The following is a 15,813-nucleotide window of genomic DNA, read 5'->3' as shown; positions in this document are numbered from 1 at the left end:
CCGCGGGAAGTAGGGGTGCTGCAACACCTGAACAATGATAATGTATATATATTTTTGAAACATGACAAAAATAGATATTTTTTGAAAAATGTATTTTTTCACAAAAGTAGTGTGCTGATATTAGCGGAGCAATATAGATGGCTATAGCACCATCAAAGAAAAAAATCCCAGCATCTCTGGTAGCTGTATAATTAAGAATAGCATCTCGCAGGATTCAATAGTTGGAATTGTGAGCGTTGATGCCCTGTCCCTTTCTTTGCGAATGTCATTCTAATGGTTTACAGAAAGAACAAAAGCCTGTCCTCAAACATTTACATCAAAATGCGCAAAGTTATGGGTAAAGACACAAAACATCCACATCAATTAAATATTTTTACTGCTCAAATAACATGGAAAACAACCACTTTTGTGCAGTATTAATTTACCAACCTTACAAACCACTTAATGTAAATTTACATTACTGTATTGTACAGAAGTTTGTAGCTGTAGACCAGTGGAGGCCGGTGGAAGGAGCTATAGGAGGACGGGCTCATTGTAGTGGCTGGTATGGAATAAATGGAACGAAGTCAAACGTGGTTTCCATATTATGTTTGATGTGTTTGATACCTTTCCATTTATTCCATTACAACCCTTAAATTGAGCTTGTCCTCCTATAGCTCCTCCTACTATCCACCACTGCTGTAGACTTTCCATCACCATGAAGAAAAACAATGCACAATACAGTAATTGAGTACATTGAGACATCAAGTGGTTTGTGGTGATGTGAGTTTGTGGCTCAGTTGGCAGAGCATATAGCGCTTGCACTGCCTAGATTGGGGGGTTCAATTCCCACAGGGGACCAGTATGAAAATGTATGCACTCACTACTGTAAGTTGCTCTGGATAAGAGTGGCTAGTAAAATAAACCGTTTCAGTTTTCATATAGAGATAAGTTGCATTTTCAAATACTTCAAGAAACTGGAAAACATATCAAGCAAGTATTTTCCACAATAATTATCAGATAACCTGTTTTGTACAGATAATTATCAGACTCAAAATACAAATCATAGATATCATCCTAACCAACTTGCCCTCTAAATACACCTCTGCTGTTTTCAACCAAGATCTCAGCAATCACTGCCTCATTGCCTGCATCCGTAATGGGTCAGCGGTCAAACGACCTCCACTCATCACTACCAAACGCTCCCTGAAACACTTCAGCGAGCAGGCCTTTCTAATCGACCTGGCCCGGGTATCCTGGAAGGATATCAACCTCATTCCGTCAGTAGAGGATGCCTGGTTATTTTTTTAAATGCCTTCCTCGCCATCTTAAATAAGCATGTCCCATTCAAGGAATTTAGAACGAGTTACAGATGCAGCCCTTGGTTCTCTCCAGACCTGACTGCCCTTAACCAACACAAAAACATCCTATGGCGTTCTGCATTAGCATCGAACAGCATGAAATGCAACTTTTTAGGGAAGTTAGAAACCAATATACACAGGCAGTTAGAAAAGCCAAGGCTAGCTTTTTCAAGCAGAAATTTGCATCCTGCAATACAAACTCAAAAAAGTTCTGGGACATTGTAAAGTCCATGGAGAATAAGAGCACCTCCTTCCAGCTGCCCACTGCACTGAGTCTAGGAAACTCTGTCACCACCGATAAATCCACTATAATTGAGAATTTCAATAAGCATTTTTCTACAGCTGGCCATGCTTTCCACCTGGCCACCCCTACCCCGGTCAACAGCACTGCATCCCCTACAGCAACTCGCCCAAGCCTTCTCGCCCATTTCTCCTTCTCCCAAATCCAATCAGCTGATGTTCTGAAAGAGCTGCAAAATCTGGCCGGGCTAGACAATCTGGACCCTTTCTTTCTAAAATTATCTGCCGAAATGTTTGCAACCCCTATTACTAGCCTGTTCAACCTCTCTTTTGTGTCGTCTGAGATTCCCAAAGATTGGAAAGTAGAGCTGGTCATGGGTGCACCTCAGCCACGCTCAAGGTTCTAAACGATATGTTAACCGCCATCGATAAGAGACAATACTGTGCAGCCATATTCATTGACCTGGCCAAGGCTTTCAACTCTGTCAATCACCACATCCTCATCGGCAGACTCAACAGCCTTGGTTTCTCAAATGATTTCCTCGCCTGGTTCACCAACTACTTCTCCTACAGAGTTCTCCTACAGAGTTCTCCTACAGAGTTCAGTGTGGGGCGGCAGGGTAGCCTAGTGGTTAGAGCGTTGGACTAGTAACCGGAAGGTTCCTGACAGGGAACTACGCATAGACAAGAACCCACAAACACAAAAGGGAAAATGGCTACCTAAATATGATCCCCAATCAGAGACAACGATAAACAGCTGCCTCTGATTGGGAACCATATCAGGCCACCATGGACATACAAATACCTAGACCTACAAAACCCTAGACATACAAAAACACTAGACAATACAAAAACTAGCATACCCACCTTCGTCACACCCTGACCTAACCAAAATATAAAGAAAACAGAGATATCTAAGGTCAGAGCGTGACAAGTTGTCAAAAGGTATCTGCAACGCTGTGCAATATATTATACAATAGTGCAATAAATTAGAATTATAAATACTGTATATACTGAACAAAAAGTGTTGGTCCCATGTTTCATGAGCTGATAAAGATCCCAGAAATGTCCTTATTATTTCTCTAATTTTGTGCACAAATTTGTTTACATCCCTGTTAGTAAATATTTCTCATCTGCCAAGATAATCTATCCAACTAACCTTTATTTATTTAACTAGGCAAGTCAGTTAAGAACAAATTCTTATTTACAATGACAGCCTAACCAATTATGCATGCTCTATGGTTGTGATGCAGCCTGGAATCAAACCAGGGACTGTAGCGATGCCTCTAGCCAAGAGATGCAGTGCCTTAGACCACTGCGCCACACGGGATTGGCATGCTGACTGCAGGAACGTTCATCTGTGTGTTCATCGTCCTCACCAGTGTCTTGACTTGACTGCAGTTCGGCGTTGTAACCAACTTCAGTGGGAAAATTCTCACCTTCGATGGACAGTTACACTCTGGAGAAGTGTGCTCCTAACGGATGAATCCCGGTTTCAACTGTACCAGGCAGATGGCCGACAGCGTGCATGGCATCGTGTGGGCTAGCAGTTTGTTGATGTCAAAGTTGTGAACAGATTGCCCCGTGGTGGCTGTGTGGTTATGGTTATGGTATGTGCAGGCATTATCTACGTACAATGAACACAATTGCATTTTATTGATGGCCATTTGAATGCACAGAGATAACGTGATGAGATCATGAGGTCCATTGCTGTGCCATTCATCCACCTCCATCACCTCATGTTTCAGCATGATAATGCACAGCCCCATGTCATAAGGACCTGTACACAATTCCTGGAAGCTGAAAATGTCCATGGCCTACATACTCACCAGACATGTCACCCATTGAGCATGTTTGGGATGCTCTGGATTGATGTGTACAACAGCGTGTTCCAGTTCCCACCTATATCCAGCAACTTCGCACAGCCATTGAAGAGGAGTGAGACAACATTCCACAGGGTGGTGGAAGGGTTCTTTAAAAAAAAAATGTAATCTTTAAACAGAAAGCTTTGCACAAACAGACATCACTGGAGCCCACAGATGATCATATTATCACATTCAAATGAATTATTAGAATATTACTTGTGATTCTGTATTAAAATCAGTGATGTAGTGGGGGGAAACAGTGAGTAATTGGGTAAACTAACTAAAATAGGCAATCGAGATAAGACGAACAACCACCAATATAAACAAACTTATATTTGTAGAACTGTATTGTTTGCAGTAATGTAGGCCTATAGGAAAGTTAGGCCATGGGGAGATGTTTACATTAACAGTTTTTCTCAGGGACCCAACATGGGACCCCAACTCCAAGTTTGGATCAAATAGTCCTAGAATGTATCCACGATAAATGTCCCTTTTTCTCTCTCGCCATTTCCCCCACTCCCTTCTCCATCTCTGTGTAATAAGCCGTAATATCTTGTCAGTCCACTAGGGACCTTTGTCTCATGTAAGTGTGTATGTGTATTCTGTGTTATTATTTAGTTAGTTAGTAAATAAATAAATAATTATATACATTTGTGTAGTACTGAATAAGGCTCAAGGTTGGGGTTCTTGCGGATCCAAGAAGGTTACGACTGTTCAGAATGAGACTGATATGATTAATACGTGACTGTTAGATATATAATTTATATATCCTCTAAAGTTTAATTCGGGAGATGGTAACTCGTGAAACAACTTCTTCCATGGTGCTCCAAATCCTAATTAGTTAATTGTTACATTATTTATTTAAATTGTGTAAAAAATAAACATAGTTAGTGGATTAAATAAATAACAGTCATCAGATTAATGAAAGTCACGTCACGACACCATCATGAGTTTGTTACAACCTAGCCTATGAATTAAAGTTTACAACGTAGGTACACACAGGTTGAGGAAGAAATTAGAGGTGACAGACAGTGATACATTCAACATCACCTTGCACACTCTTGCCTGCATCTAGTTTATCTAGGATGTAATCATTAGTCCAGCATTTGCAAACAAGCGTTTCTATTGGACAAATTCAGGTATTTTATCCCCATTTTGTTTGCTTCCGTTTAAGAAACTTTTTTCAACAGAACCAGTGGAATGGATGCACCACTGATCACGTGTAAACACAGTTTACTTTCATAGCAGCCACGTTCTATTCCTTCTCGCATCAATGCCCTCTCCTCCTCCTTTTCCCTTTTCCCTTCGTTTGTGGATTTCAATGTGACCAGGCGAAAAAACCTTTCCAAGCCAAACCATGTCATAACCGCCACACACAGCCTACATCTAGCTGTGTCTGAATCCTGGCTTAGGAAGACCACCAAAAACTCAGACATTTTAATTCCAAACTACAACATTTTCAGACAAGATAGAACTGCCAAAGGGGGCGGTGTTGCAATCTACTGCAAAGATAGCCTGCAGAGTTCTGTCCTACTATCCAGGTCTGTACCCAAACAATTTGAACTTCTACTTTTAAAAATCCACCTCTCTAAAAACAAGTCTCTCACCGTTGCCGCCTGCTATAGACCACCCTCTGCCCCCAGCTGTGCTCTGGACACCATATGTGAACTGATTGCCCCCCATCTATCTTCAGAGTTCGTGCTGCTAGGCGACCTAAACTGGAACATGCTTAACACCCCAGCCATCCTACAATCTAAACTTGATGCCCTCAATCTCACACAAATAATCAATGAACCTACCAGGTACCTCCCCAAAACCTTAAACACGGGCACCCTCATAGATATCATCCTAACCAACTTCCCCTCTAAATACACCTCTGCTGTCTTCAACCAAGATCTCAGCGATCACTGCCTCATTGCCTGCATCCGTAATGGGTCAGCGGTCAAACGACCTCCACTCATCACTGTAAAACGCTCCCTGAAACACTTCTGCGAGCAGGCCTTTCTAATCGACCTGGCCGGGGTATCCTGGAAGGATATTGATCTCATCCCGTCAGTAGAGGATGCCTGGATATTTTTTTTAAATGCCTTCCTAACCATCTTAAATAAACATGCCCCATTTAAGAAATTTAGAACCAGGAACAGATATAGCCCTTGGTTCTCCCCAGACCTGACTGCCCTTAACCAACACAAAAACATCCTATGGCGTTCTGCATTAGCATCGAACAGCCCCCGTGATATGCAGCTGTTCAGGGAAGCTAGAAATCATTATACACAGGCAGTTAGAAAAGCCAAGACTAGCTTTTTCAAGCAGAAATTTGCTTCCTGCAACACTAACTCAAATAAGTTCTGGGACACTGTAAAGTCCATGGAGAATAAGAACACCTCCTCCCAGCTGCCCACTGCACTGAAGATAGGAAACACTGTCACCACTGATAAATCCACCATAATTGAGAATTTCAATAAGCATTTTTCTACGGCTGGCCATGCTTTCCACCTGGCTACTCCTACCCCGGACAACAGCACTGCACCCCCAACAGCAACTCGCCCAATCCTTCCCCATTTCTCCTTCTCCCAAATCCATTCAGCTGATGTTCTGAAAGAGCTGCAAAATCTGGACCCCTACAAATCAGCCGGGCTAGACAATCTGGACCCTTTCTTTCTAAAATTATCTGCCGAAATTGTTGCCACCCCTATTACTAGCCTGTTCAACCTCTCTTTCGTGTCGTCTGAGATTCCCAAAGATTGGAAAGCAGCTGCGGTCATCCCCCTCTTCAAAGGGGGGGACACTCTTGACCCAAACTGCTACAGACCTATATCTATCCTACCGTGCCTTTCTAAGGTCTTCGAAAGCCAAGTCAACAAACAGATTACCGACCATTTCGAATCTCACCATACCTTCTCTGCTATGCAATCCGGTTTCAGAGCTGGTCATGGGTGCACCTCAGCCACGCTCAAGGTCCTAAACGATATCTTAACCGCCATCGATAAGAAACATTACTGTGCAGCCATATTCATTGATCTGGCCAAGGCTTTCGACTCTGTCAATCACCATATCCTCATCGGCAGACTCGACAGCCTTGGTTTCTCAAATGATTGCCTCGCCTGGTTCACCAACTACTTCTCTGATAGAGTTCAGTGTGTCAAATCGGAGGGTCTGCTGTCCGGACCTCTGGCAGTCTCTATGGGGGTGCCACAGGGTTCAATTCTTGGACCGACTCTCTTCTCTGTATACATCAATGAGGTCGCTCTTGCTGCTGGTGAGTCCCTGATCCACCTCTACGCAGACGACACCATTCTGTATACTTCCGGCCCTTCTTTGGACACTGTGTTAACAACCCTCCAGGCAAGCTTCAATGCCATACAACTCTCCTTCCGTGGCCTCCAATTGCTCTTAAATACAAGTAAAACTAAATGCATGCTCTTCAACCGATCGCTACCTGCACCTACCCGCCTGTCCAACATCACTACTCTGGACGGCTCTGACTTAGAATACGTGGACAACTACAAATACTTAGGTGTCTGGTTAGACTGTAAACTCTCCTTCCAGACCCATATCAAACATCTCCAATCCAAAGTTAAATCTAGAATTGGCTTCCTATTTCGCAACAAAGCATCCTTCACTCATGCTGCCAAACATACCCTTGTAAAACTGACCATCCTACCAATCCTCGACTTTGGCGATGTCATTTACAAAATAGCCTCCAATACCCTACTCAACAAATTGGATGCAGTCTATCACAGTGCAATCCGTTTTATCACCAAAGCCCCATATACTACCCACCATTGCGACCTGTACGCTCTCGTTGGCTGGCCCTCGCTTCATACTCGTCGCCAAACCCACTGGCTCCATGTCATCTACAAGACCCTGCTAGGTAAAGTCCCCCCTTATCTCAGCTCGCTGGTCACCATAGCATCTCCCACCTGTAGCACACGCTCCAGCAGGTATATCTCTCTAGTCACCCCCAAAACCAATTCTTTCTTTGGCCGCCTCTCCTTCCAGTTCTCTGCTGCCAATGACTGGAACGAACTACAAAAATCTCTGAAACTGGAAACACTTATCTCCCTCACTAGCTTTAAGCACCAACTGTCAGAGCAGCTCACAGATTACTGCACCTGTACATAGCCCACCTATAATTTAGCCCAAACAACTACCTCTTTCCCAACTGTATTTAATTTTAATTAATTAATTTATTTTGCTCCTTTGCACCCCATTATTTTTTATTTCTACTTTGCACATTCTTCCATTGCAAAACTACCATTCCAGTATTTTACTTGCTATATTGTATTTACTTTGCCATCATGGCCTTTTTTGCCTTTACCTCCCTTCTCACCTCATTTGCTCACATTGTATATAGACTTGTTTATACTGCATTATTGACTGTATGTTTGTTTTTACTCCATGTGTAACTCTGTGTCGTTTTATCTGTCGAACTGCTTTGCTTTATCTTGGCCAGGTCGCAATTGTAAATGAGAACTTGTTCTCAACTTGCCTACCTGGTTAAATAAAGGTAAAATAAAATAAATAAATAAATAAAAACATCGTTGACCCCATATTAGCTAAAGTAACATCCTAGTCAATATAGCTAATAAAACTTATGCATTAGTAAACCCAATACAATCATGCACTAACATTACAGTGTATAGTCAGTAAGCAGTTTGGCAGTTACACCGGTGGCAATAAATTAATAAAACCAAAAGCTGACCTTGAAGCTAACCTAGAGTTCCAGTGTTGGACAGTTATAGCCAACTAGCGAAGATAGCATCCCTCTGTTTGAGTAGGCCAGCTAAGTAAAGCTAAGTGTTTGAGTAGGCTGCATTTGCTAGCTAAGTGAAACTGAAAGTGAAAAAAATGACTCTCTCTTGATTCTCCTTCATTTTTGAAGAAATTAATTAGTTTAAAACTGTGTTTCTCTCTCTCGAGTCAACTACTCACCACATTTTATGCACTGCAGTGCTAGCTAGCTGTAGGTTATGCTTTCAGTACTAGATTCATTCTCTGATCCTTTGATTGGGTGGACAACATGTCAGTTCATGCTGCAAGTGCTCTGATAGGTTGGAGGACATCCTCCAAAAGTTGTCATAATTACTGTGTAAGTCTATGGAAGGGGGTGAGACCCAAGAGCCTCCTAGGTTTTGTATTGAAGTCAATGTACTAAGGGGACGGAAGCTAGCTGCCCTCCGGCTACCCCATGGTGATACCCTACAGAGGGCTGTTGAGGCTACTGTAGACCTTCATTGCAAAGGTCTACAGTAGTGTTTTAGTCAATTATTGGGTTACGTGAATATATTTAGTATAGTTTAATCTAAAAAGGATAACTTTAAAAATATTTTCACATTTTTATTTTCATGACATTCACTGAGGCTGAATGACCTCCTCTGAGGAGCCGTCACTGGTTGACTTAGGTTCTCAACTACAATAAGGCCCGAGCCAGGAAGGTAACGCTAGATGCAAAGGTCGGAGAGATATAGTAGTTACCCTCTCAAACTCTTCAATTGCCACCATTTCCATGGCTACAGAGGACACAGAGGGCACATCCTTGTTCCATCCCTCCAGTTTCATCAGCGTTACATCAGTGCTGTCTGACGGTAGGTCATTACAGGTCTGTCCTCATCTGCTCACACTATCCCCCAGACATCAGCCACAGAGGGCTCCATTTGGGTTGGAGTGTCCTTTGCGTCTCATCAGTGTGTGGCCTTTAATTGCTTTCCAGGGGATGAAAGTATCAAGTGGATAATGACCTCTAATAGACATGTTTATGACCTCTGATAAACATGTTTACCCATGTGCAGTTATGTGCAGTTTGTCAGCGATATCCCAGAAGGTACTGGGAACACTCCAGAATGTCCACAATATCAGATAGAATTGGATAACAACATCTATAGTTTTAAAGTTCTAACTATAAAGTGACACACTCTTCATAATGATACTGTCTATATGTCATCTGTCAATTAATTTCAATAACAGAGAAATGCTTACTCACATAGAAAATATGATCTTTAACAATTCCATTGGCACTTCAAAAGGAAATTCTGTTGCACCCATTTCCTACCGATATATGTTGTCATTTAGGCACAGTTTCGTTGAAACTACTGTACACTCTTAGAAGTAAAGGAGCCTCAAATAACTTTTATGGGTTCAGAAGATTGCCACTGTGGAGGAACCTTTTCAGGTTAAAAAAAAAGTTTGCTAGAGGAAGCCCTCTGAAAATACTTAATGTTGCCTATAAAAGAATGCCTAAAATAGTCATACAAAACTGCACTTTGCCATACTATCTCAAATGTAGTCTGAACAGGTGGGAAACATTGTGGAAGAACATGAATCATTTGTCGCCCCCATTTTCAGGGACATTGCACAATACATCACCAGAAAATGCATTTATTTCAATGTAATTGAATATTCATGTATGGACATACATTCATTCGTTAAAATATGACATCAGTCGTCATTTAACAATGTTAACCACCTATAAAATATGTAATTGCTGGTATGACCCTCTTTTGATTTCCAAACCACCTGGTAGAGCGCTGTTATTTCCAAAATAAATATGAAGTAAAACAAATATATAATTAAAAGTTCTTATTTGAATTGTGAGTAATAGGAATTTAAGCGTAAATATTTTTTTCAACACGTTTTTCAAGAAGAGACAGTTAAACCATTAAAACAGGAGGCTGAAGTCATTAAAATCAAATCAAATGTTATTTGTCACATGCTTCGTAAAACAACAGGTGTAGACAACAGTGAAATGCTTACTTACAGGTCCTTTTCCAACAATGCAGAGTTAAAGGAAAAGATAATGTGACACAAGAAATAAATACACAGTGAATAATGAATAACAATAACAAGTAAAAATTAACATGGCTATATACAGGGAGAACCAGTACCTAGTCGATGTGCAGGGGTACGAGGTAATTGAGGTAGCTACAGTATTTACATTTAAGTGTTAATGCCTAAGAAGCCGGTGTTTGGAGAATATATTGGCACGCTAGTTGTTAGGCCCGAGATGAACTTATGCACCAGGTAATAGATAAAGCATATTGCGTTCATCATTTCGCCCGTTAGATCATTTTTCATTATGAAACTTACCGGTACTAGTTATGTTTTGAGTTAGTCACGTTTTTGTTTATAAAGAAGCACAATTAACAAAATGGTAGCTTTGTGAGGTGAGTCATCTCTGCAGTGCAACTTAAGTCAGGTGATTTTTATTTTTATTTTATTTAACTAGGCAAGTCAGTTAAGAACAAATTCTTATTTTCAATGACGGCCTAGGAACAGTGGGTTAACTGCCTGTTCAGGGGCAGAACGACAGATTTGTACCTTGTCAGCTCGGGGGTTTGAATTTGCAACCATCCGGTTACTAGTGCAACACTCCAACCACTAGGCTACCCAGCCACCCCAGCACACACCCCTGGCGGTGTGTGTGCCATCTCAGGTTGGTCTTGAGACCTATTGCGTCCACTTTGGACTTGGCTTTGGTTTTGGATGTGTTGCGTGCGGCCCCCTTTGAACCAATGGAGTCTGTGGATCTGAAGATCATCTCCTACAAGATGGTCCTGCTCATGGCTTTTGCCTTGGCTCAACAAGTTGGAGATCTCCATGCGTTTTCTGTTCATCCCTCCTGAATGAAGTTTGCCCTTTGAAACTCTAAGGTGAAATTGCGTCCTAATACAGCCTAATACAGGTCATTACTATGTCCTTCAGGTCTCTAGCTTTTAAACCTTTTCCCTATTCGCCTCCTCTATTTGCTTCTGGGGAGCAGCCGAGGTTACATGCCTGGGGTCTGGTATGAGCGTTATGCATGTACATTGAGCGGACCAGGGGTGTCATTGTCTGTTTTGCTAATCTGGCTTGTGGTAGAGCGCTTTCTAAAGCAGGGTGAACACCACACATTTTTAGCCTGAGTAAATCCGGAGTAAAACGTAACAGATTTGCGGTTGATGGCTGAAAATCAATTAAATCAAATAGTAACAAGAAATTTGCATAATAATAATGAGGCTATATACAGGGGGTACCGGTATCGAGTCAATGTGTGGGGGTACATGTTAGTGGAGGTCATTTATAAAGTGACTATGCATAGATAATAAACAGTGAGTAGCAGCAGTGTAAAAACAAAAACAAAACGGTGGGGAAGGGTCAATGTAAATAGTCCGGGTGGCCGTTTGATTAATTGTTCAGCAGTCTTAAGCTGTTAAGGAGCCTTTTGGTCCTAGACTTGGCACTCCGGTACTGCTTGCTGTGCATTAGCAGAGAGAACAGTCTATGACTTGGGTGACTGGAGTATTTGACCATTTTTGGGGCCTTCCTCTGACACTGCCTAGTATATAGCTGGATGTCAGGAAGCTTGTCCCCAGTGATGTACTGGGTCGTACGCACCACCCTCTGTAGAGCCTTACGGTCAGATTCTGAGCATTTGCCATACCAGGCGGTGATACAACTGGTCAGGATGCTCTCGATAGTGCAGCTGTAGAACCTTTTGAGGATCTGGGGACCCATGCCAAATCTTTTCAGTCTTCGAAGGGGGAAAAGGTGTTGTCATGCCCTCTTCACAACTGTCTTGGTGTGTTTGAACCATGATAGTTTGGTGGTGATGTGGACACCAAGGAACTTGAATCTCTCAACCCACTTCAATTCAGCCCTGTCGATGTTAATGGGGGCCTGTTCGGCCCTCCTTTTCCTATAGTCCACGATCAGCTCCTTTGTTTTGCTCATGTTGAGGGAGAGGTTGTTGTCCTGGCACCACACTGCCACGTATCTGACCTCCTCCCTATAGTTCGTCTCATCGTTGTCGGTGATCAGGCCTAACACTGTTGTGTCATCAGGAAACTTAATGATGGTGTTGGAGTCGTGCTTGACCATGCAGTCATGGGTGAACAGGGAGTACAGGAGGGGACTAAGCACCCACCCTTGAGAGGCCCCCGTGTTGAGGATCAGAGTGGCAGATGTGTTGTTGCCTACCCTTACTACCTGGGGGTGGCCCGTTGGGAAGTCCAGGATCCAGTTGCACAGGGAGGTGTTTAGTCCCAGGGTCCTTAGCTTTGTGATGAGCTTTGTGGACACTATGGTGTTGAACACTGAGCTGTAGTCAATGAATAGCATTCTCACCTAGGTGTTCCTTTTGTCCAGGTGGGAAAGGGCAAGGTGGAGTGCAATAGAGATTACGTCATCTGTTGTGGTATGTGAATTGGAGTGGGTCTAGGGTTTCCAACATGATGGTGTTGATGTGAGCCATGACCAGTATTTTAAAGCACTTCATGGCTACCGTCGGTAACAATCTATGAAGGTTACCTTCGCTTTCTTGGGCACAGGGACTATGGTGGTCTGTTTGAAACATGTAGGTATAACAGACTCGGTCAGGGGGAGGTTGAAAATGTCAGTGAAGACACTTGCCAGTTGGTCCACGCATGCTTTTAGTACACATCCTGGTAATCCATCTGGCTCCGCGGCTTTATGAATGTTGACCTGTTTAAAGGTCTTGCTCATACAGGCTACGGAGTGCATGATCACACAGTTGTCCGGAACAGCTGGTGCTCTCATGCATGCTTCAATGTTGCTTGCCTCGAAGCGAGCATAAAAGGCATTTAGCTCGTCTGGTTGACTCCCGTCACTGGGCAGTTCACGGCTGGGTTTTGCTTTGCAGTCCGTAATAGTTTTCAAGCCCTGCCACATCCGACGAGCATCAGAGCTGGTGTAGTAGGATTTAATCTTAGTCCTGTATGGACTCTTTGCCTGTTTGTTGGTTCATCTGAGGGCATAGCGAGATTTCTTTTAAGCATCCGGATTAGTGTCCCAGTCCTTGAAAGCAGTAGCTCTAGCCTTTAGCTTGGTGCGGATGTTGCTTGTAATCTATGGCTTCTGGTTGGGAAATGTACGTACATTCACTCTGGGGACGACATCGTCGATGCACTAATTGATGAAGCCGGTGACTGCGGTGGTATACTCCTCAATGCCATTGGATGAATCCCGGAACATATTCCAGTTTGCGCTAGAAAAACAGTCCTGGTGCGGGGCATCCGTGTCATCTGACCACTTCCGTATTGAGCTAGTCACTGGAACTTCCTGCTTTAGTTTTTGCTTGTAAGCAGAAATTAGGAGGATATAATTATGGTCAGATTTGCCAAATGGAGGAGGAGGGCGAGCTTTGTATGCGTCTCTGTGTGTGGAGTAAAGGTGGTCTAGAATTTTTTTCCCCTCTGGTTGCACATGTGATATGCTGGTAGAAATGAGGTATAACAAATTTAAGTTTGCCTACATTAAGTCCCCTTGCCACTAGGAACGCCGTTTCTGGATGAGCATTTTCTTTTTTGCTTATGGCTTTATACAGCTCGTTGAGTGCGGTCTTAGTGTCAGCATCAGTTTGTGGTGGTAAATAGACAGCTACGAATAATATAGATGAGAACTCTCTTGGCAGATAGTGTGGTCTACAGCTTATCATGAGGTATTCTACCTCAGGCGAGCAATACCTCGAGACTTCTTTAATATTAGACATTGCGCACCAGCAGCTATTGACAAATATACACACACCCCCGCCCCTTGTCTTCCCAGACGTAGCTGCTCTGTCTTGCCGATACATGGAGAAGCGAGCCAGCTCTATATTATCCATGTCATCATTTATCCACGTCTCTGTAAAACACAAGATATTACTGTTCATAATGTTCCGTTGGTAGGATAGTCTTAATAATCATAGATCATCTGGTTTGTTTTCGAATGATTGCACAAATGATTGCACGCCAATAATCCCGAGGGGGGTGGTGGTTTACCTACTCGTCAGCAAATTCTTACAAGGCACCCCGCCCTCCTTCCCCTTTTTCTCTGTCTTTTCTTCACACTGATGTGACGAAAAGTGGGAATATCCATGTAACATCAGCTTGGCTGAATGCGGCTGTGCCCAGGTCGTCTGTAAAAAAAAAAGGCAAGTGGACATAGAGCCCACATCGTCATCCAAACTTGAGTCCTGTGTAATAACGAAGGAGACCGAGATATCAGACAGCTCCACCGTATATTGCCATGCTGCGAGGATAGCTCGATGTGATCCGACCAGATGCCCAGATCCACCCCGTATCCTGCAATTCAGATTCTGCCGAGATACAGGCATCCAGGGGAGGAAAGTAAACTTCAGTCCCACCAAGCCTTCTAAGGAAGGCTACACACCTCTCTTGTACGCAGCCGCCGACTGTGTTCGCACGAGCTGGTTTGATCCAGGGAAGCCTGACCATGCACCCAGCCGAGATATACAAGACTACACTTGTGAGTATGATTCAAAGGCATGGTGAAACCACATGACTGTGGGCAAGGTTGTGAACACGATCCCGGCATAGCAGCCTTCGTCGACTCATTCGTGCTAGTCATCTTACTTACAACCAGTGAGTTAAACAGGCAGAAGAATAAATAAAAAATTGGTAAGGAACTTCACGAAACTAGTTACCAAACTTTAACACACAACATCCAGAAAGATGAGCACACCTTCCTTAAGTGGGACTGTTAAGTTGGAGTAAAGTCTGATACATTCTGCTTTTACAATGTTTGTTTTTTAAGAAATGCATATGAATTGTTCTGGTCACCTGTTGGTGAAGAGCGGAAGAAATTAAGGAAGAAATCCCTGACTCAGTGTTCATTGGCCTTGTCAGGTGGGATTCTAATGTTCTTCAGTAAGCGTACTCTCCATAGATGTTTTTGTCCCGAGCTGACCAACTGAAAGAGCACACATTAATTTCAATGTAATAGAAAATTCATATTTAGATATATTAAATTACCATAATTTGTAGATATTTGACATCAATCTTCATTTAAACTATGCCACTTTGTTTACATACCCTACATTTCTCATCTCATATGTACATACTGTACTCGATACCATCTACTGCATCTTGCCTATGCCGTTCTGTACCATCACTCATTCATGCATCTTTATGTACATATTCTTTATCCCTTTACACTTGTGTGTACAAGGTAGTAGTTTTGGAATTGTTAGGTTAGATTACTCGTTGGTTATTACTGCATTGCCGGAACTAGAAGCACAAGCATTTTGCTACACTTGCATTAACATCTGCTATCCATGTGTATGTGACGAATACATTTGATTTGATTTGATTTGCGGAGATAAGCAATGTGTCTCCAGTGCGCATCCACTGGATGTGCCTGCTCCTCGCGCTCGTCCGGAGGTGCTTGGCACCAGCCCGGTACCACCAGTGCCGGCCTCACGCACCAAGCTTCTGGCGACAGTTCCCAGTCCACAGCTTCCGGCGACAGTTCCCAGTCCAGAGCCTCCGACGACAGTTCCCACCTCCAACGACGGTCCACAGTCCGGAACCTCCAACGACAGTCCACAGTCCGGAGCCTCCAGTGATGGTCCACAGTCCGTAGCCTCCAGT

Source organism: Oncorhynchus kisutch, linkage group LG6, assembly GCF_002021735.2.
Source record: "Oncorhynchus kisutch isolate 150728-3 linkage group LG6, Okis_V2, whole genome shotgun sequence".
In the NCBI taxonomy this organism is placed as follows: domain Eukaryota; kingdom Metazoa; phylum Chordata; class Actinopteri; order Salmoniformes; family Salmonidae; genus Oncorhynchus; species Oncorhynchus kisutch.
This window is presented reverse-complemented; position numbering follows the sequence as displayed.